Consider the following 24,922-nt stretch of genomic DNA (forward strand, 5'->3'; position numbering starts at 1 on the left):
ATTGTGCTAGCAAGACATTGCTGCTGCTGCTGATTTTTCTTCTTCTTTTTAATATTTTTTAGTTGTTAATGGACCTTTATTTCATTTATTTATATGTGGTGCTGAGGATCAAACCCAGTGCCTCACACATGCTAGGCAAGCGCTCTGCCACTGAGCCCCAGCCCCAGCCCCAAGACATCGCTTCTTTACTGTCTCAGGTCAGCTGAGGTTAGAGATGACAGACAGAAAATAAGGGGAAGGAGAGGCAAACCACCATGGATCGTTGAAGAGGAAGGACAAAACACATACCTTCCACTGTAACTATGGCTGTTATAATATTTGATACCTACATGGTAGTAAAAGCTAGATAATGCTGATGATAATTTCAATGAGAGCTAGAAAAATATACCAAAAGTATATTTAATTTGCAAAAATTATATGCTAATCATTGCTTCTCTTTGACTTTCATAGAGAATTCTGATGGGGCTGTTTATTTCCCAGGTAAAATTGATGCAAGAATTAAGAAAATGTATCTAATTTATGAAAAATGGATCCACATGCCTAGGTGGGCTTAAGTAATGACTGAATGAACAATCTTTTCCTCCTTTTTAAAGATAAGGTAGAAATACGAAATAGATAGTATGGACACGTCCTATAAGAAATCAATCCGTCTACCACCCAGAAAGAGTTTAAAAGCTGAGAGGGACAGTAGAGATTTATCTGGTTTAAACTTTTCTTTGTACAGATGAGGCAGTATGTGTTTATAGGAAGTAGGATTGAACCAAATGACCCCTCTGTTCTCTTTCAACAATCACACTCTAAATTTATGAGACTAATTGAACTACACAACAAGCTAACATTGACAGTATGTTTTAAGAGGAAGTTTCATGAAAGAATTGCAGAGATCTTTTCTTTTATTCTAGTCAGTAAAGGTTGTTTCTCTAAGTGCAAAAAATATGGATATGTGAATGAGAATCAGACCTTCTCACATATGTTACTGAAACACCAAATATCTTTGTGGCTCTCTTGCCATCCACTCGTTTATTTATTCAATAAATAAATACAAGGGATTTGACAATGTACTGGTTGCTAGTGCTGCAGAAGAAATAATACAGATATGATCTTTCCCTCATGTGTTAACATTTCTAACTGAGGGCATACAGCCCCATGTGCATTGTTCTATTGATTCTAAGCACATATTTCCCTCCTATATTTTAGTATCTGTGACATCAGGATACATCTTAAAATTGAAGAATATGACAGCTTGACATCCTCTTTTTTTTTCCTTTGTGGCATGAAATATAGTGATTTGTTTAACAACTGCAGGTATTCTCACTTATGTATCAAGAGAATATAATGATTCTATAATATATATATTCTCTATATATAATGTAAGAAATCAATCCCTCTGTTTAAAAGCTAAAAGGGACAGTAGAGATTTATCTAGTTTAATCTTTTCTTTGTACAGATGAGGCAGTATGTGTTTATTGTACCAAATGACCCCTCTGTTCTCTTTCAACAATCACACTCTAAATTTATGAGACTAATTGAACTACATAACTACATATATAATTATATTTATTCTTCTTATTTATAGGCATATATCATTACATACGCATATGTATCAAAATACACATCCAATATTCACTATGGCAAGTGCTACGAATACAAAGTGTTATAGGGAAACTAAAAGGAGATCTACTTTGGATTTCTGGTGTGGGAAGACCTTTGGACAAGGTAATGTGTATCTTGAAGAAAGAGAAGCATTCAGTTGAACAGAGGAGACAGGAGCATCACAGGAACAGAGAAGAGACTTTATGGGCCCAGGTGGGGGAGAGTTGGGGCCCTTTGAAGAACAGATGGAAGACCAAAGTTACTGGACCACAGCAAGCATAGAGCCTTTCAAGAAGCCTGATCCTTTTAGCTCCTTGCAAGCATTTATTCTGGAAAGACCTTTTTGAGATCATTTGTTTTGAAGACCTTTTCCTTTGTGCATTGGTCACTGCAGGATGGAATAAAGACATCATAGCCTCTGCCACCACTTGGGAAAATCAGTCCAAAATGATATTTGTTGTAGAATCGTTTTTAACCTAAATGTTGGAAGTATGTGCAATCATATTTGAGTTCAATTATTTGGCTTTTTTTTTTGGAATTATGTATCAAGGTAATTTTTTTCTCCCTTTTTTGGCTTTATTGTTCTTTGATCCCTTGCCATTTTAAACCAAGTACAGTAGACCTTCCTTAATTGAAATTATTTAGGATGAAGGCTTATTAGGATTTTGTGGTTCTAATAGAAAAATACCTGTGCTTGAAAGTGCACATATATACATATATAAAAAAACACATTTACTCAATGTGGGGTTGCAGAAGCTGTCATTCACAAGCTCGATTGTAACGAGCCTTTATAAAAGTAAAAGTAAAAATTAACAAAATTAAATATACATAAGTGTAAAAAATAAATACACCAAAGTCTAGAACACACAGTTTGTATTTTTAAATGGGGAAAGATGTTCTCTGTACCTGATTTATATTTAACTTCATCAGCACTGCTACTTATAGTCAAAGAGGAAAATCCATGTTAATGAAGTTTTATCACAAAATATTTTTTATTCTTCTCCAACATAAGTTACATACTTTTTTTTTTCTGTATGTGTAACCTAACAACAATTAGCTTATCTCAGGCACACTGAAATAGGTATCTCAAAACCAAAAGAAAATACTTAATCAAGTTTAAGGAACATTTTCAAAAAGAACCACAAAAGATTGAATTATTTAATCATTTAAAAATTGATTACATCACCACCACCACCATTAACAACATCTCCAAAAATAGGTTCAAAATATCTTGTCATCCTTTGAGTTTTGTTTCTTTTTTCATGATTGTCTTCCAGGCATCTGTTTTGCGTTCCAATTTTATTTTGCTAAAGGAAATTTTGTATAGGCTCTTCTGAATGTTTCATTCACTTTAAAATCCAGGTGCACATTTGCATGAAAGCATTTACTGAAAATAAAGACAATCCTATGATGAGGAGGAACGAAATCTTTAATGAAAACAGTACGGTTCCTTAAAAGAGTGATTCGCTGCCAAATTAGATAGAGGTGGGGTCATGCCTAACTTGGTGTGCTCTATGCTGAGGCTATTGAGGCGAAATTGTACCCATCAAGCTCCAACAATGTTTAGAAACTAGATGTAAACCCTGCTGTTTCCCAGGAAGTGAAGTCGTTTAAATGAAAACTTGTCCATACTGCTGGGATTTAATTGACCACACATGGTGGAGAATGTAAGCGGAAGAACTCAGAGGATTACGTTCAGTTCTTCTAAGTGAAAAGTCATCCAACTTAAACAGGAAGGAACAAAATTTGAATGCTAGAGGATGGAGCAAAATTGCTATAATTTCTAAGGTGGAAATCTCAGATGGCTTTGTATTTTCTGTAAGTTTTCCTATAGGAAAGTAAAAAGCAGCAAAACACAGCTGAAAAGACTGCATTTAAAGCGAAGTAGGGAAAATGTTAAAAATAGAACTATGAAAATTGAAAGGGAAAAATGATTCCTGGAATTTTTATACTTCATCGTTCATGCTTAATTCAATTAGCAAGGATGGATATATTTTGCTTCGTGTTCATTAACCACCTAAAACCCTCATGCAACCATCGTATTAGTCTATTATGACTGTACTCTTAGATTTTCGAATCAAATTGTTTATCTAACTAATATGAGTGCTTTTGTTAGATGCCATTAGTATTTCAAAGTATTGTTAATAGACCTGGAGAAACAAAACGTTTTAAAAAGAACTCCTAATGAGAACAGCAAAAACAAGTAAAGCATTAAGAAAACTACATACAAGAAATCATCGTTCCTAAGATGGAGCTTTTATGGATGTAAGGATACATATTTATACATATATCTAACACTTCTCCTTTACTTAGATAGAATAAGACTTCACACATAGGAGCAATATAATTAATCGATTTCTGATTTTGTATCTGCCTCATTGGTTGTTAGTTTGTGACTGCAGGTAAACGATCTTAACTTGATCCTGAAACTTATTTTAAAAAAAAATTTTTTGTAGTTGTAGATGGACAGCATGCCTTTACTTTGTTTGTTTTTATGCAGGGCTAAGGATTGAACCCAGTGCCTCACACATGTTAGGTGAGTGCTCTGTCACTGAGCTACAGCCCCAGTGTTAATTTTTTTGTTTTTTTAAATGGAGAAGCTAGGTGCAGTGGCACATGTCTGTAATCACAGAGACTTGGGAGGCTGAGGCAAGAGGATCGCAAGTTCAAAGCTGTCCTCAGCAAGCTTGCAAGGCCCTAAGCAGCTTAGAGAGACTTTGTCTCTGAATAAAAAATAAGTAAGAGCTGGGAATGTGGCTCAGTAGGTTAAATGACCCTGGATTCGATGCTTGGTACAAAAAAAAAAAAAAAAAATGGAAAAATTGGAGGAATTTACAATATTTTTTATGACAACTTCCTATTGCAACCAGATAAGAATGTGTGTATGTGTATATATATATACACATACACACACACAAACACACATATATATATGTGTCAGTATATGATAAGAGATTAAGTAAATCAATATTAATTAAGAAATAGTTTATCACTGCTATTAGTATTATGCTAGAAAGGTACAATTATAGGCAGGAATGTCTTGGTCTACAAGGCTAGTGTCTATTGCTAAAATAATTTTTTGTTTCCTTCCAGGCTTCAGTGAATTACTGAAAACTCTATTGTTCATATTGGCCTTTCCAAAAGGTAATGACCAAATCATTTAAGTTAGACAGCCAAGACTTAGCTCCAGAATTAATTTTGGCTTATTGTACTCAACATGCTTAAAACTGTCAACAGTTTTTGTTCTCTTCAATATTTAATAAGGTCAGAAGTTTAAAAAAAGATTTTCTTGATAGGGTTGTTTCTTCTTTCCCTTCGGAAACATCACTGTGCCTAACTGCTTTAATGCTGAATTTGGCAGGGCTTAGAGGTTGGGAGCAAACAATGAAAAGTCCCTCCCTGAGACAGAGTATGGAATGAATGCCCCAGGGAACACACTACCCTCCTCCCTCCTCCAATCTCAAAGGCCAGATGGGCTCTAGACAGACCCTGGGACTGGAGGCAGTCTGGGGTGGTGGAGGTTAGTTGCGGTTCTAGGAAATCCCCTTTCTGAAAGACACGTGGGAAACCTGTTTGGGTACCCAGAGCAGTGCCAAAATGTTTAGAAATGGGACTAACATGGTGGACTTTAGCAGAGTCTGTATTAGACAGAAGCATCCTGCTTTCTAAGGAGCTGAAACTCAGGATTGCTGATCTGTGGAATTCAGAGTACAGTAAAGATTAATAGTGGTATGAGTTCTCATGACTTTGGTTGCATACCTTGGCTTTACGGAAAAGGTCTTTTCCAGCAAGTTTATTTAATTGGGGGATTATAGCATGACAAGGAATGAAAAAGGATTTTTGTTTGTTATAAGGGCAAAGGAGCAGGCAAAGATGATGTGGTGAGAGATACTTTCTGTCTATTCAAAGGTGTAAATAGACAGTTCATATAATAGAAAATTCAATAGCTCACATATGGTAAATTACAGAGGCTACCTTGCAAATAACAAAATGTGCATTAAAAGAAATTATGGCATCTTTGCAAACCTATTAGAATCACCAAAATAAATAACAATGAGAAAAACCTCAAATTATTTTTGGTGAGTAATGTGTTCAGAGTCTGCTATAGTAGAGTGTTATATTTGGAATGTGAAGACTTAAATATAACCCAAACAGCAAGTTTTTACCTTTGTGAAGTTCAATTTTTTTCTCATCTATAACGTGTGGATAATATCTATTAATAAAGTAATTTTTCAAAAGGTAAGACATTGTATACATCTATTTTTCTTCCTGTATATATCAATAGATTAATAAGAGATGTGGAAAATTTTAGTTGCTTATTTTTTTTTAGAAGCATATGGGATGCAATTTATGAATATACTAACAATGTTTAATAATAAATTAAGGAAACTCTCAAAATAACAGGGAGGGGTTTATTATTAAAAATTACAATTATGTGGACTCCATCAATATGTTCACATTAAACGCAGATTTAACCACATTTCCCTTGTTTTGTTTGGCGATTCCCTCTATGTTAACATAATTTAATCCACGAAATAATCATGACAGGTAGACATTATTCACCCTATCTTAAAGATGGTGAACTAAAAGACACCTAAGTTCATTTAGTTGAATGGACCGATATTTACATAACATATTTATAAGTGAAAAAAACCTGAAAACAAGATAATGCACACATAATCTTTAACATTATATATGAATGTATATAATGTTATCATATATGACAAAAACTGAAAGACTATTTTAACAAATATAAGTGGTTTAGAACTAAGCATTTAAACTTTTTTTTTAAAAAAATTATGATACTTTTTTAAAATTCTAAGACTTCCCCCCCCAAAAAAAATACCCCCAAGGGAAGTCTTGTTGGTATTATTAAGATAAAAATACCATCACCCCAAGGGAAAATCAGTTTAAAAATCACTGGATATTATTGTAATTTAATAATAAAACCAATTTTACCACAAATCAGAGAAAACATGACCTTTACCAACACATGAGGGGCCATGGGAATTCAGATTATAACCTCACTGAAGACTGCAAGAAAAATGACCCTGGCAGATAATAATTCACTTAACATCCCTTAACAAAGACAAGAACACGATCCTGGAGCATTTTCCTGTGTCAATTAGCAGTTAATATGTTATCTGCTCAATGACATTAAGATGTGGTTCCCCAAACCCTTCACAAAGACATTGGCTTTGATGAGTGACAGACAACAGCACAGACAGACTGGTGAAAGGAAATTCAATTACCTTGCTTCTAAACCGTACATGCTCTGGGTTGAACTCAGAGATTCAAATACCAAAGAATCACACTGGACCCTCGGTTTCCTTTAGGGAATGCTGAGTGATTTCACAATATTGTCCCTGCTAGAGAAGGGCATGCTGCAGGGCAGTTCTGGGTAGTACGACCGCAGAATGCCCTTGGATAAGGAGTGTGAGGGCTGGCATTTAATGTTTAAGAAGCATTTCAGAGAGTGGCAGGTCACTCAGGGCCTTGATAATTCTACACATAATAGAACAAGGGCAGAGATGGCTTTTGTTTAAGAAGTAATTCAAAAAACAGCTGTTCTCTTTATTTATTCAAGTAGACTGGTTTCCAAGCTAGGGGTTCTTGCATCCCAGAAGTTAGTTACAGACGATCAGCTGGGGTCTGGAAAGAAAACACTAGAACTATTATTTATTTTTGCCTAATAATGTATGAAGGGAATTAATCTTACCAGGACCTATAGAAAGGATTGGGGCCGGCACTGCTCAGCAACCTTTCTTGGTCTGTGTGTCAGATTGCTTTGTATTTTGAACAGTGTGGAAATTTCCCTGAGAGGAGAATGGAGTTTCACAAAGTGGAGGTGGGGAGGGGGCCATTATTTCCACTCTTTTGTTTGCTTCAGACTTTTGAACTAGAGCCTAGTAAGTGGATTTGCAGATTATATTATCTTGTTTTAACTGAATGAATGCTCACTAACTAGACAAGTACCTTGAGAAATGACCCTGGCGGAGAAACTTGAGATTAAAAAAAGCCTAATAACGTAAGCATGAGTGAACAACAATACGATGGCAGAAGTGGCCCTTGGCCTTGTTTAGTCACATGACAAGGGAAAAACCAATGATTAAGTCAGCTCTATTAAGAAAGTAACTCCCCCCACCCCCTGCCTTTACCAGGAAAATTATTTAAAATACCAATGTGCGTCCTCTGTTGTTAGTGATGGTCCTCACCCCAAGTTTATGTTTATATCATGTACGTGATGCCTTTGCTAGTTACCCTCAGCTGTGATAGCTGTATTAGTTTGCTAGGGCTGCTATGACAAGTAGCCCACACGAGGTGGTTCAAACCAAAGATATTTATTTCCTCACAGTTCTGGAGTCTAAAAGTGTAAGCTCAATGTGTTAGCAGGGTTGTTTCTGCTGAGGATTCTCTTCCTGGCTTGTAGCTGGTTACCCTCACCCTTTGTCTTCATATAAGTCTTTTGTCTGTGGGTATGCCAGTCTATGTCCAAATTTCCTCTTCATGAGGACACCTCTGTTTCCTGAGGAACGCAATATCATGAAACAATATCAGGGTTTACAGTATTGATAGTATGTTATACTATGTAACATTAATTTATATCATATTATAATATTATACTCTATTACAGTTGGCCCTCCACATTTATGGGTTCCTCATATATGGATTCAAACAACCACAGTGAAAAGTACTTGAGAAAAATTGTATGTTGTCTTTGTCATTATTCCCTGAATAATACAGTATAACAACCATTTATATTGTTGTAGATATTATAAGTAATCTAGAGATGACAGAGCATATGGGAGATGTATGTAGCTATATGTAAATAAAGAACTTGAGCATATATAAATTCTGGTATCCATGGTACCAATCCCTTGCAGATACAAAGGGTTGACTGTATTTACTATTTGTCTCCCTTATCAGAACACAACCTCCATGAAAGCAAGTGCTTAGTCTTTCTTGTTCACTACTCCACAGCTTCCAGAACACTGCCTGGAGAGTATTAGTGCCCAATGAATATTTGTCAAATCAGTGAACAGATATGCAAAGTGGAATAAATGGACTAACTTCAGATGACAAAATTGTGATACTCTGTATGTAGTGTTAGTGCAACATTTAGCATATAATAAGCACTCAGAAACTTTGACATTTATTGTTATGTTCATTTCAAAGGTGATTTATCACTCTCCATTTTTTAAAAAGGCAGTCGTTCAACTCTTTGTTTACGTGTTAATTAATCAAACATTTATTGCCAACTAGTGCATTAGGAGCTGGGGGCCATGAAGAAGATAAGAAACATCCCCCGCCCTGAAAGAGAATCCAGTTTATTGGCAGTGTCATAGGAAGCATTTAATTTAGCTACTTCATATTTTTCCATTTAGAAGCTAGTTTCTTTTGTATATTCTTTCCTTTCTCATATTCTCCAAGATGTGTTCTTCAGCATCTGTTTGCAAGTGGCTTTTTTCTTCTTCAATTCTCTGGATTATTCTTGTCAATTGAATAGATCAACATAAAACATTGGGCAATAAAGGGCTAGGGTTGTGGCTCAGCGGTAGAGTGCTCACCTAGCACAGGTGAGGCCCTGGGTTCGATCCTCAGCACCCCCTAAAAATAAATAAATTAATTAAAGATATTGTATACAACTACAACTAAAAAAAAAAAAAAAACAAAAACAAACAAAACAAAACAAAAACACTAGGCATCAACTAACTCACTCTACATTGGAGAAAATGATTGTCATGCTTTAACTGACCTGAACAAATTCTTTTAATTTTCTAGCTCCTTATTCTATTGCTGCTGCTGCTGCTGCTGCTGCTATCAATTAGGTCATTCAGAAATAATTTTATTTGCTAATATTTTGTGTGAAATCTTTTTTAACTCAAAGATTCCAAACATTCTACTAGAATTTTTCCATCTACTTTTTCTTGAAGATTTTGTTCAGATAGGCCCTCCTCCCAAAGGCTTTCCAAGTTAAATTAGCTACCTGTCCCTCTGGGCCCTATTGTACACAGTCATGGGTTAAGCCATTTTGGCTATTGAGACATTTTGCTAGAATTCTGCTTTTGACTGTCTTGTGTACCAGCCTGGAAGCCCCTCTGGAGTCAGGAACCAGGCCTGGCTTATCCCAGTGTCTCCTTTGCCTATCACGATGCCTGGCTATTAGAGTTGTCATCACAGGTAACTCCTGCTATGTAGCAGGCCCTGCTGTGCTTTCTCTACCTTCACACTGACCTTCTGATGCATGAACTATGATCATCTGTGTTTCCTTACTGGGGGAAGGAGGGTTCAGAGGTCTCCACTCACTTGGAAAATCATCCAACTAATAATGGTCCAAATGGAATTTGAACAGAGACAGTGTGACTTGGGATCCCACATTAACCCTTGCACCCTACCTACAAATGAACTTTGAATTGAACTGCACGTGTAAATTGCTTTACATGATGGAAGACTCATGGCAGGAAAGTTTAACCACAATTTAAGCTTAATTCTTTCTTCAGTAGGTACCAGTTTTTTAGAAGTATCGTTGTTTTTTTTTTTTTTTTTTCATATTTTCTGGTTTAAAAGTAGAAGGTTCCTTGGGTTATCGAAGTCCTTATTTCTATATTGCTATAATCTTCTGAGAAACTTATGTTTAGCTTTCTGGAGAAAGGATAATTTATGCCAGGTTTTGGCTCTTTCTTGGGATAAAATCTATCCTCAGGAAAAAAAATAATGTGAACCAACATTTACTGAGCATTCTCTGTATAACTTGGCCAATGACACACATCAGGTAAGTGGTGGGACAAGAATTTGGTTCTATATCATTCACTACTGTGAACCACTAAACCACCCTGCTTCACATAGGACCTTCCCCTGCCCAAGATTTGTAGCCCACTGGCCAGAACTCTGAATGATGCACCCTTTCCCTGTCTGGGAACTCCAGTTCTTCTGGGACTAAAGACTTGCTTTTTAGTCCTCGTGGTTGGCTAACCAGTACATTTTCTTGCTGGTCACTGATTTTTCTAGAATTCCCAATAACTGGAAATTGTTAGACCACTACCTCTTTCAGTATTCCTATGGCCTACACATCCTTGATGTATGGATAGAGAATCATACATTGCCTTAGGTCTGGGAGCAATCCCAAGCATCACCTATCACACATGACTGATACTTGAGTATAGCTTCTGCAATATTACTGCCAAGGGATTATATGGATGTTCTTGAAGGAACATATTCTATATTAGAACATGCTGTGTTGACGTGTATTCTTGCTCCCGTAACTTCTACTACTTGGTTTGGTTCACTGGTTACACTAAACCAAATCCGTCTTCTTGGTAATAGACTTTACAACACTGAAAATCAATTTTGTGTTCTTCTGAGTGCTCTTAATATCCCCCTGTCATTTTTCTTCTTAAATATTGTTTCTAATCTCCTTCCTCGGAGCGTACAGGAAGGGGAAAAGAAAACCATTTGGAGTCAGACACATCCAGCTTTGAATCCTGGCTCAACCACTTTCTGGCTGTATGTGTTTCAGTTTCAGTTTCCGCATTTGTAACATGTTGATAGTGACATGGAATTTAAAGGGGAGTTGTGAAAATTAGATCAAGTGGCAAAATACAGAACTTGACACAGTGCAAACACTCAAATAAATTGCACTTGTTTATTCTCTGAGCAGTTGTTCCTTTTGGTGCTTGTTGTTATTTTGTTACCATGTTTTTAAAGTGGGGTTTGAAGAACCAAATAAACTCAAGTGTGATTTGACCATCCACAAGCACAATGAGACTCTTATCCTATGATAGTGTTAGTTAAGAAGACACTAGTACTAAAAGAGCGAGCCTTTTTATTTTCTCCCTGTCCAATATGTGCTAAGCACTTGCTGTTCATGTTCTCTTGGGGTCCTCTCAAAGCATATTATTTACATTTTACTGATGAGGACACTGAGGCACAGAGGGGATGACCTGCTCAAGGTCAAACAACTAGAAAATGACACAGCTCTGACTCCAAATACTTTGTTACCTCAAAAATTAGAATTGTACTAATCTTTTTCTGTTTTTTTTTTTTTTTTTTTTGTATCAGGAATTGAACTCAGGGATACTCAACCATTGAGCCAAATCCCAGCTCAAATCCCAGCTCTATTTTGTATTTTATTTAGAGACAGGGTCTCACTGAGTTCTTAGTGCCTTGCCGTTACTGAGGCTGGCTTTGAATCTGTGATTCTCAGCTTCCTGAGCCACTGGGATTGCAGGCACAGCCATTGTGCCCGTTTTTTTTTTTTTTTGTAGTTAAATACAGGATGGACTTTTATAGCACATACTGTTAATGGAAGCCTCTCCCTCTCTCTTGTCATCCCCAGTTGCTGAGCATAATATTGAATATCTTAAACTCAACAGATTTTTTATTTGTTTGCTTGTGTTTAAAATGCAGGTATGTTAGTTTTCTATGGCTGCCATACAAAATACCATGGATTTATACAACTGATTTTTATTCTATCCTAATTTTGGAGGCTGAAATTCAAGATCAAGGTGTCAACAAGGTTGGTTTCTGCTTGGCTTGTAGGTGGCCAACTTCTTGCTGGGTCCTCCCATGGTCTTTCTTCTGTGTGAGCTCTACATTTGTGCAACCCTCATGCCTGTGTATCCAAATTTCCTCTTCTTATAGTGACACCAATCCGATGACTAAGAGGCCACTCTAATGGCTTCATTTTTAACTGTATCACCTTTCCAAAGGCCCTATCTCTAATAAAGTCATATTCAGAGGTACTGAGAATTAAGGTTTCAATGTGTACATTTTTTGGGGGGGGGTGCAGGGGATTGAACCCAGGGTCTCACACATGCTCAACATGTGTTCTGTCACTGAAATACTTGCCCAACCCCTCAATATTTGAGTTTTGAGGAGTCACAGTCCAGCTCATAATAGTAGGATGTCATATTTAGCTCACTAAAACTTTTTGTTAGATTTGGATTAGGACTCATTGGGAATTTTTTAAATGCTGATTTCGTTCCCCAGCATTCTTGCCATTCCTTCCAAATTTGTGCCATCTGTGAACTCAATATGAATTCTGTCTCTATCTATTTCCATTGATTAATAAAACTGCAGAAGATAACAGCAGTGATCCTGGAGCTCAGAGATAAGGAGCTAGCCAACTTCATTTGATTCAATGTCTTCTTGCTGCCTTTGGGCCCCTGTGGGCTTCTCTGGTGTCTATGGTAGGCTTACTGGCTGTCTCTAGTTTAGTCCCTGTGGCTATTCTCTATACACTAGTTTTGATCTAAAAGATGAACTACGGGTACTATGTTTGACCCATTCTAATGATAGCTTATCTTAATTTGGTGAATTGGATAATAGAAAAGCCTTCAGAAGAGGAATCAAACTACTTGAATTCTAGTCCTGGGTTTATAATAATTTGTGTCATGTAATCTCTTGGATTTTCAAGTTTCTCACTTTTAAACATGGAATAATACCTGCCCTAATTCAGGCATTACAGGGTTGGTATGAGATTCCAGTGAAATGTATAAAGGTTCTAATGAGCAAAATGTTAGCAATCCAATATTTTGTCAGATATTTTAGGATTCACAGCTCTTAGCTTATTCTCAGGTCAAAATAGTTTGAGCACCAATCAGAAGATGATGAAAGCAACTACTTTTTTTGAGAGTGGACTGTTGTTTTATAATTTTTGTTTTGTTTAGTATTTTGTTTTGTTTAGTATTTTGTTTCAGGACCTTTTGAGGATCGATACAGTGCAAATATACTTTTTAAAAATCAAAGTTAATTAAAATAGAGTTGTCCTCCAAATTTAAAGCTGTCCTAAAATATAAATCATCGATTGAAAGTATGGAAATCTAGTGTCAGTTTAGTATCTTATATCTAATATAAGGGATATCTGCCTGAGAACTGTCCTGTGAAGATATTCTAAGCAAAATAGAAGAAACATTTTAGAATATATCTTTCCATTACCTGAATAAGCAATGTGTGATTAATTATAGCCAAGGCTTTTTGTAAGATGAAATTCTGACTATCTAATCTTATACTCCCATTGCTTTCCTTATAACATATACAGTCTTATGAGAACTGTATGTTAGCATAGCATTATAAATGAGCTTGCTGAGTCATTTACCTATTTGGGACAGAATCTAGGCTTCCTGGATTGTAAGGTGCCACAGATACATAATGGGGAGTCTCTCAGGATATTAGGGTAGAGAAGGCAGGTAAAGAGGAACTTGCGTTTATTGTATGTCTGTGAGTCATATTTTATGTGCTGTTGAAATTTCCATTTAATCTTGACAATTCTGAGGTAGCACAAATATAGCAGCTGGGATAAGAGTATATATAACAGTTGGAAATGCCAATGTGCTCAAAAATCAGCTTTCTAAATTGTGAACCACGTCTGTTGATTCTATTTGTAGAAAATAACACTGAAAAAAATTTTTTATTAAGATTAAAAAGAAAAATCTGGTTCTGTGTTCAGGAGGAGGGCTGCTGTAATGCTAGGATAGTTGACCAAGTTCAATGTCTGGTGGTTAATGCTACTTTCTGCAGGATTGTCATTAATAATCCCAGTTTTTCAGATGATGAAACTGAAGCCTAGAAAAAGTAAATACTTGTTCCATGTCCCAACTGGTATCTATCAGAACTGGGATTCAAGCCATGTTGGCTTCCAAGTGTGTGTTTGCTCTATGCCCTAAAAATGCTGGAACAGGATCCAGGGATTATCCTCTTTGCCCTCGGTTTTTTTGTTTTTCTTTGCTAGGAATTTAACCTTTCTAGATTTCACATCCTCTTTTTTTAAATTTTTTTGTTCATGGACCTTTATTTTCTTTATTTTATTCATTTACTTATATGTGGTGCTGAGAATTGAACCCAGTGCCTCACAGATGTGAGGCAAGTGCTCTACCACTAAGCCACAAACCCAGCCCTAGATTTCACATTCTTAACCACAGTAGGGGGACAGTTTTATCATGGAGCAGACAATAATCTTTTTTAGCGTTTGAAACATTCATGAAGTGCTATATAAACGCAGGTTTTTTTTTTCTCCAAAAAATTCTGGAACAAGATTATATGTTAAATTCTTTTCTTAATTTAGAGTCTTTACAATCCAACAGGATAGTCCACTAGAATATTCTACAATGATGGAGTGCCCAATACAGTAGCCACTTGCCACATGTAGCCATTGAACCCCTGAAAGGTAGTGATGAGGAACTAAAATTTTAGCTTTACTGAATTTTTCAAAACTGTAAGTCTAAATTAAATGGCTGTATATTGCTAATGGTTGTTGTAACAGTGCAGAATGTGGGATGATATCACACTGAAATGTAGATTCTGTGTTACTTGAATGATCCATAATTTAGTTGTAGCTGGTAAACTACAAGGGGTGTTTTGTACTTCCTGTAATCCTGGTATCTCAAAGGCATATTAGATTTGTCATTTCAGTTTTAAGCAAGAATGATATTCCAGTGGCCTTAATCAATTAATTAATATTTACTTGTTGAATGAATGCATGGAGTTGTATGGTATATGTTGATTCCCCTTTCCTTGTGTAGGCCTCTCTTATCTGTACAATATGGGGAGACATATACATTGCTGTATTACACCAATGTTCAAAGGTGTCTAGCATGTAGAAAAGCCTCTGGCACAGCAAGTAGGAACCTAACTAAATGTCAGTCCCTTTCCTGGCCTTCCAGATAAATTGTGTCCTGTAAAGGAAAGAGGAAAATACTCACACAACTGACCAATGTGTGTGTCAGGGCTTGTTCATCACAGCTGAGTCTCTGTGTCAGTTGTCATTCATTTCTTTGGTTCACAATTTGTAACTTTAGCTCATCATGTGGGATGATCTTTCATTGTGTAGTTCAGTTTGCATTTGTTTGTATGATTTTTAAAAATACGAAATCAGAGGGAGTACTTTCTTCACTCCACAAAGCTGACTTCCCCTACCCAATAAATGACTCATTCAAAAATATATTTAATTGGGAGCATCTTAATTTCTGTAAATATAAAGAGTCCAACTGTTCCCACGTTTCTCAAGCAATCATATGATTTTAATTTTTTTGTTTCATACATTTTTTTAGTTAACTGGAAGAGGCGGATACTCCTTTCTCCCCATCTCCTTATCTTCTCTGCGTGTGGGAAGTTATGAATCAGTACACGTATAACTTCAAGAAAAATTTTATATTAGGACAGTGACTATTGATGTTCTTAGCTTTGTGACTCAGTAGGACGTTGTTTTTCAGCAGTATAGTTTTAACTGCTTACTTTCTATAAATGAAAAAGAGAAAACTTTACCCTCAGAAGTACTAATGAACTTCTGTAAAGGATTCCTTTGACCTTCTATTGAAATAGACCATCCTTATCAATTTGTGGAAATTCTTGTCCCACTTATATGGAATGGGAAGCTTTGATTGTATCTGACTAAGTAAAGACCTGCACAAGTCTGGCTTTATTCTAACTGATGTTTGGGAAGAGAACAAATTCTTCAGAGAACCTGATGCCCTGAAGGGCCATTCTGCCTTTGATCTTATCTCTTGACTTTTCCTTTTTAACTCAAGGCTAATCTTAAATTCAAGCCATCCTTCTTCCTTAGAAAGACCCCATAATAATTTTCAAAGTGGGAGCACAAGCAATGTTTCACAAGGCAATCATTAGGAGATCAACTTTTAAACATATAAAAGCAAACTAAACTTTTAATAATCTCTCCAGCCTGACAAAATGAGTTTTATTTTGACTCAGACATTATTAATACAATTAGACATAGAAATGCATTGTTACTCTGTTTTTTAAAATATCTTTATTTATTTTTATGTGGTGCTGAGGATTGAACCCAGTGCCTTGCATATGTGAGGCAAGCACTCTACCACTGAACCACAATCCCAGCCCCTATTGCTCTGTTTTAAAGTAATGTTTTAGTGAAGAGAAAAAGGAAAGTTATAGTGGTGAGCCACATGGTACTTTTTGCATGAGAATCTTTAGGAAAAGATAAGAATCAGATTAAAATACAATTAGGAAACTAATATTGCCATCATGCAAGATCATTTGAACACACACCTGGCAGAGATGAAACTATGAGTCTAATGAAAGTAACACTGACTATGAGTCTAATGAAAGTAACACTGAATATGTGTTGAGAGAAGTAGATTTTTTTTCTTTTGAGTTTTGATGGTTGGGCTGGGGATGTGGCTCAAGCGGTCCCGTGCACACCTGGCATGCGTGCGGCCCGGGTTCGATTCTCAGCACCACATAATACAAAAAAAAAAAAAAAAGAAAAAAAAAGAGTTTTGATAGTAACTAGTAGTGTAACCAAGAATAAGTAAATGTTTTAGATTCTCCATGTCTCTTTTCTCACCTAGGAAAATGACACATACAAGCTCTAAAATATTATGATAAAAATTTTATATCTTTCTGTAGAAGTAAACATGTAGACTTTTATATACAGAAATAAAATGTGAGGGGCCCTTGTCATGCTTTTGGAATTATACTGCAGTATTGCATTATTGGCAATGTTTTGTTCCCATCCATCTACATGTTCTCTTATATGACCCTCATGGCAGACAAGGGCAGGTATTTCTGTTCCCTGCCTGGGATGAAGCACACTGTGAGCATGTTAACTTTGGTCTCCCTGGCATTATAATTGAAACAATTAGATGAATGATGTAGCAAGTGCAGTTGCCACAGAGTTTATACCCAATAACGGCCCCAAAGGGTTACGGATGGCTGTTCCTTGACCCAGTAATAGTCAGTCATAAAAATCCACCAGGCAATCGGAAACTGTCCAAAGTCATTTCTCAATGAGTCATTCGTCACTGTTAACAAGAATGAGTTAGGGATTGCATGGAAAATATTTGTTATTTTTATGGTAACCAGATTTCAACAGATGAACAAAAAGTTATCATTCATCCACTTCTGAGGAACAGGGGGGTTATTTGAAAGCCGTCAATCCTTGTTTCTTTTAGGAGTGCGTAGACACATCTGTCTTTCAACTTCCTAGTTACCGATTCTTCAGAGTTGCCATTGATTTGCAACTGGAAAATGGGGGACATAGTAAATGAACCTGCAAAAGAGTCTTGCCTGAATTTTGTTCATTTCATAAGTCTTTTAACCTTTCTGGATATTTGCTTCTTAATTTGTAAAACAAAGTCGTTTTTAGATAATCCTTCAAGATCACTTCTGTTCTAAATGTCTGTGACTTATGAACTCAGTGGCTTTAAGTAAGTGGTAAAAAAAGAAATCTCAATATCTTCCTGTTGAACTTGAAAATAGGAGAAAGGGCATGTGTTTTAATATACTTTAATCAACAACTAATGTCTTTATACTATATAATTATGATATTCTTGTTTTTTAAAAATATATATTTATTTTATTTATTTTTATGTGGTGCTGAGGATTGAACCCTGTGCCTCACGTGTGCAAGGCAAGCACTCTACTGCTGAGCTAGAACTTAGCCCCTTATTTTTGTTTTTTTTGATACATGAATTATAAATTCCTGGTTTCTCTTTGATAAACATATTAAATTACTCTTAATAAGCAATTTAATTTGAAAAACTTTTACTAGATAGTTGCTCACATTTCAAATCCTTATCTATGGATAGGTTATTGACCTATTATCTATTGGAAAGAAATTTTATATATAATGCTGAGGGCCATTGCCAAGTAGGAATGACGCATCGAGATTTCCTTGCCAGCGTACCCCATGCTGCTTAGAGGACATTCGATGGGACATTGCATGTATGCTTTAGTAAGGTGACCTTGCTCAAAGACCAGGGCGGATCCGGGTTTAGAGCTGATCAGGTTTGAGGAAGTTTCCCCGCTCCTTGAGTTTAAGGCATTCCCGGTTTAAGACAATAGGGGTTTTAGGGAAGTTGGAGGTTGAAGATTATTGCTGCTGGGATTAGGGTGTTCCTGCTGCTTGTTCCCGTTGAGTTCTTGTGAGATTCAAACTGGATTTGGAAAAAGCCTCGTGGGTTAGGCGATTTGGGGCTGCGGCATATTGGAGATTGGGCAAGAACGTGTTTGGAGAGGCCAGTGTGAGTTCGGGAATAAAGAATTGCTATTTGAACCTACAAAGCTGTGTGGTGGCTCGTGATTCTTGTGCCAAGCCCAGACTTTGGCAATATAAACTTGCTGTAATTGTGAGATATAGAATCTATAGGCATGTAAATGTTCTCAAGGAGGTACAAGCCCCATCCTTCCCCAAATCCCTCTCTTATCATACAAATACAAATATTCTTCCAAACTTAATATTCTGGAAATCTTGTTTATTTTCTTTAAAAGACAAGAATTGAAGATTCTGAGGAAGCTGCTGGCTGAGGGCCGTGGTATCATAACAGTTATTTGTAACATATAGTTCCCTGGTGAGTGGATTGGAGATAATTCCATTATATTTACCAAGATGGTTTATTTGTCCGAGTTTGTGTGTTTGTGCAGTTATAAAGGAGTTTTCAGCAATGGAATGATGAATCTAGCAGTTAAAATTATTATAGACAACCTTGTCATATCTACAGTTGACCATGAGCTAGATCCTTTGGGGATGGTGAAACAGTCAAATACTACCAAGTTGGCTGGACAAATGTTTGATGCTTTCTCAAAGGTGGCTGGTTACTCAGAAAGATGGTGATGGCTACATCAACTAAAAGATAAACTGTCATAAGGGAGTTATCAGGTTGATAAATAAGGGACCCAGATACAGGCCTGAGATGAAAGGTTAAGAGGCAGGACTTAAATAGTAACCTGACTTGTTTATCACACACAGTTCTGTTAAAGAAACCATTCTTGTGCAATACTTAGGATTACAGTTTATATTGAGTAAGGGCTATGCACTGAAGGTCAGACAACCCACCCCGCCCTTTTTATTGGCATTTTAATTTTTGATTTTGAAAAAGCAGATCATGTATATGGACAAACGTAGACCACAGCTCATCATTTGTAAATGAAATCATGATTTTTGTGAGTACTTCTTTTTTTTTCCCCCCAGAAGGATAAGTCTTCCTCAATTAATAGTTTTATGTGCTATCTTAGTTTCTGTGTTCAAAAGGCCACAAACCTTCCTAAATACTTCTTGTTTCAAATATCTAGTTAAGATCTGCCCTACTTTAGTAGAAACCTATATATTCTCCCAATTATTTGTATTATTTAATTTTATTTTTTATTGACATAATATTTGCACATATTTATGTGGTAAAGATGGTGTTTTAATTTGTATATCTGGGGAATTATAGATCAGGATAAGTAACAAATCATCATCTTAAATCTTTATTATTTCTTTATGGTGAACATATCCTCAAATCTAACCATTTTGAGATCTATAATGTATTATTTTTAATGATCTTCATCCTACTGTGCCATAGAACACCTGAATTTATTTCTATCTACTTGTTTTCTCTCTTAAAAGGTCATAAATCAGCTGGGCATGATGGTGTACACCTGTAATCCCAGCAACTTGGGAGGCTGAGGCAAGAGGATCACAACTTCAAGGCCAGCCTCAGCAACTTAGGGCCTTACTACAAGACCCTAAGCAACTTAATGAGACCCTGTCTCAAAGTGAAAAATAAAAAGGAATAAAAAGGGCTGGGGATGTGGCTCAGGGGTTAAGCACCACTGGGTTTTAATTCTTGGTACCAAGAAAAAAAAAAAGAGTGCTTATAAATCTGTAACATCATAACATTATTTTTCCTTTTTGTTGGAAGAGATCTCCTTGTCCTCTTCATTCCATTTTATTTTAGGACTATACATTTTGAAATTATATCTGTGTCTTTCAATATCAAGCTGATGCCTACCATTCAAGTATTTCCCCCAACTTATGAACACTAAGAATGGGCTGTTTGGGATATTGGGTAGGAGCTGGCAACATCTGTGTTTCTTCTTAATCTTCTAACATAGTGTATTATGATCATGCACAGTATTAGTTAAACAAACCAACATTCAACCTTTCTCACCTCAAATATCAGGACAATTCTTGAATCTACTAATTGCTATTTTTCTTTCTTTCTTTTGCCAGGGCATCTATTGGTGTGTATTCAATTTAGAAGCATGGATCACAACAGCTACAATTTCACAATGAACTTCTGGTTAATTAAAAAAAAAAAGACCTACTTTATTAAAAAAATCTAGTGCATTCTAGAATTTAAGAGACTAACCTTTGCAAAAAGGATAGGTGTAAGTATTAGTTTGGATTGGTGACCTCTTTATTCCAGAGCTGCTCAGAGTATAATTGATGGTCAACCATTTGTTGAACATCTGCTCTTTGTATAGTTTGGATGGGGCAGGTGGCAGTCCTGATGATAGATGATGAATCAGATAAAAATATGTTAGATGGGTACTCCTTTCCTTTTCCCAGCCTTGCTTGCAGTTAGGTTTAAGCCATATGAATAGCTTTCATTTGGCCAATGAAATGTGATCAGAAGTACCACGTGTGTCACCTTTGTGTGAGGATATCTAAGGGTTGGTCAACTTGCTTCATTTCTTTCTTCCAGCATTCCAAATGGGGTAGGTATGAAACGGGAGAGGCTGGGTGATGTGACACAGAAATACATTTTTCACAGAGATAAGCTACTAAATTGGGACTTGCTATTGTAGCAGCTAACTAACATCAATGATCCTGACATAGTAGATGATATTCCTAATGTTAGAGTTATCCAAAGAGCTGGGCAGTTACCTTAGAACAGAGAAATCACAATTCTGATTTTTAAATCAAAATCAGCTTTAAAAAAGTTCTCATTTCTGGGACTCATATAATTTTACTAAATAAATATGTGGGGGTAGGACATGTGAATCAGTATTTTTATCAAGTTTCCTACATGATTCTAGATCATTCCCCTTGACTCTAAACTCATGCAGCTGAACATCAAAGTCTATTTTCTGGGATGGTGAAATGAAGGTTAAAAGTGATAGAAGAGTAACAGAGGTTTTAGAGGTAAAAGAGAGATTGCCAAATGATGACCCCCTAGGGCTAAGTTTGACCTCCTTATCTGTTTTAGTAAAGTTTTATTGGAATACAGCCAGGCTCATTTGTTATTCTCCTACCTGCCTATGGCTGTTATTACTACAAAGGCAGAGTCAAGTAGTTGCAACAGTGACCTTATTCCCTACAAACCTTTAATATAACTACTATCTGTCTTTTACAGAAAGTCTTTAGACTACTGATCTACATATAGTCTCTCTGCTTAAAAAAGGCATGAATTCCTGGTTTGACCTTGCTCATAAATGGCAGACTCAAATTCATAATGCTCTTAATAAGTCCATAAGACCAGCTATGGAAAGTGATTTAATTTTTGGGTCAGCTGTATATTATGGTATCTCCATACTCCATGAAACAGTTTCCCATTAGTGTCTTGTGATTTTGAAACCACCAGAAGCTCAACCACAATAAGATGATTGTCTCTATAGAATGCAGAAAGAGTCGGACGATGTTTATGAGAACATAAATTACAGTTTCCAAATATATCTGTATTCTTGCAGTTCTTTTACTACAAAGGAAAACTATGGAACAGGATAATATTTGCTAATAAAATTCATGTTCAATTTGTATCAAAGTCTTGGCACAATATAAAATTTAAAAATAATCTATATTTAAATATATATGTACATTTAAATATACATATTTAAACACACACATTTAAATATAAAATTTAAAGCTGCTAGATATGGGAAATTCAAATTGCAACTGTGGTTCTGGGGAATGGCTATTTAAACCAACTCTAAATGAAGATATAAACCAAAGATCTTTTTAGTTCAATGTATCATCATTGTTATTCCCTTCTACCCCCTTTCATCACTCCAAATACTCTTTAAGCGGTTATCAATTAGAAACTTTGTGAATCATAACAAAGAAACTGAATACTCTTGTTTTTAAGTAAACAAGAAGACAATTTTGTCTCATGGGTTAAACACTTTTATTATTCTCAGTGAGGAAAAAAAAGTGAGCCCTGTTTTTATCACAAAAGGTCTCACTTTGTTATTCTTTGTTTTTAATGGTCAAATGAAACATAATCTTTAATTTAAATATTCTAATTTTTATGAAAAATGTATTTTTACACTACTTGTAAAATTAAAATTAAATTTAAAATATATTGGTAGCTGGTGTCTTACCTGGTTATTCTTGAGGACCTTAGGTGGAATTCTGATCACTACTGCAGAACAAACACTGGGGTCAGAGGGACTATCATAACTGAAGCATTGAAGGAGCTAACGTGCATGCAGTTCTTTCACACATGGAAGGAAAATATTGTTTGAGCTCTGCTCATGTGATAGTTTAATTTATATAACTTCTTGGAACTATAAAAGAAAGAAAAACCAAAGCTCAACATACAATTGTGTTTTCATCCCTAATGGAAATAATTTGTAACATGTGTATCTAATTTTGATTATTTACTCTTCTATTCACTTGTTGTTGGTTAATTGAGAGTGGCAGTCCCAATTAAATAGCTCCTGGTAGCATGTAATGGCTAATTGTGAGCAGGTTAGAAGCCTTCTTTGTCTTTGAAAAAAGGTCTCTTAACTCTCCAGGGCATGTCTGTTTTGGATTGGAGTCATAGCCTGGTATTGGATGATTTAAATTTAAGAAGGTCCCTCAATATTAAGGTTCAAATAAATGAATTTACACTCCATGTCACATTTTTAACAGGTGACCAGAACCATGTGTTCTTTACCCCATTAAGTGGAGAATTATAATGTGTAAAAGATTTAAAATTGCCTGTGACTAGCCTTGCAGCCACGGGGAAAAATAAATGTCATTAATACAGCAGGAAGAAGTATATTCATTTGGACCAATGGTGTGACTTCTGAATAATTTCTTCTAAAAAGACTTCATGCTTCTCTCTCTCTCTCTCTCTCTCTCTCTCTCTCTCTCTCTCTCTCTCACCAATATCTTTGTAATTTCATATTTAAACACCCATTGATTTTATGTAGTTACTATTACCAAATAGCTGGGCCAAACATGCCCTTCAAAATTCTTTTGCTAGGGCTGGGGATGTGGCTCAAGCGGTAGCGCGCTCGCCTGGCATGCGTGTGGCCCGGGTTCGATCCTCAGCACCACATACCAACAAAGATGTTGTGTCCGCCGAGAACTAAAAAAAAATAAATATTAAAAATTCTCTCTCTCTCACTCTCTCTTTAAAAAAAAAAACAAAAAACAAACAAAAAAAAAACAAAATTCTTTTGCTAGTGGGTCTGAGAAAATGATTATGAAAATCTAATATGGTTGAGGGCACATTTTATTTATTGTAACAATTGCTCCTATATTCCAAAAACAGTTTTTTCCTTCCTTTTTCTTTCTTTCTTTTTCTAGATGAGGTTTTAGTTCATGGTTGGTTGACTCCATTGCTTTGAGTCTGTGGTGAGGCAGAACATCATGGAAGGAAGCTACTCGTGGCTGGGAGTGGGGTGAGGAAAGAGCACACAAGCATGTACCAGCCCCAAGATAGTTTTCTAAGCATTGTATAAGCTAACAGTTCCATTAAAAGATAGAAAATGATGATGGCGGAGGTTTTATCAACACAGTTCCCATTGATAGAAACAGACAACACATGGGAAAGAACCACAGTCCTCTTTGTGCTTATGTTTGCACTAAGAGCACTTTCAAACGAGACACCATTTCCCTCTCCTTTTCCCAGAACCATATTAAAAATTTATGAAAGTCATCATGCTACTTTGAAATCATTTTTGGATAATGATGGACCTGGTTAACTGGGGAAATCAGCATAGTCCAATTCAGGATGCGTATCTGAATTTCTTTACCATCTTTCCTTTGAAAGATGAGGACAGCATTCAGGGAGGTGAGCCGCTCTGGCCTGCCTCTAATCCATTCACACAGCCTTTGTAACTCTATCATTTTTGACTTAAACTTCCTACTCTGTTTCTTTTGATTTTTTTTCCTTTAACTTGTTTGCTATATGCATAGAACAGAATGTATGTGATGTATTAAAGGATTCAGGAAAATTAGAGTTAAGAATCATTAATAGTTTTTTGTCTTTATTTCTATCCTTTTTTGGCATGGGATGATCTGCAAACAGAAGGATACATACATCAGTCCATTAGTTGGAATACAGATTCTATTGTGAGTAATAGGGACTCTAAAATATCATTGCTTATACAAGATGTCTGTTTGATTATCTCTTATCTAAAATATCGTTGCTTATGCCAGATGTCTGTTTTGGATTGGAGTCATAGCCCTGGTATTGGATGATTTAAATTTAAGAAGGTCCTCGATTATCTCTTATCTAAAAATATAGCTATAGAGACTGAAATGGTGAGTTCCCAGTCATCTGAGGCACAGGTTGCTTCCAATCTTCCACCTTACCAAGGTTTATAAACTGGGTACATGACCTTCACCCTAATAGATGAAGCACTAGCCCTTACATCT

The sequence above is a fragment of the Urocitellus parryii genome, chromosome 5 (assembly GCF_045843805.1).
Source record: "Urocitellus parryii isolate mUroPar1 chromosome 5, mUroPar1.hap1, whole genome shotgun sequence".
In the NCBI taxonomy this organism is placed as follows: domain Eukaryota; kingdom Metazoa; phylum Chordata; class Mammalia; order Rodentia; family Sciuridae; genus Urocitellus; species Urocitellus parryii.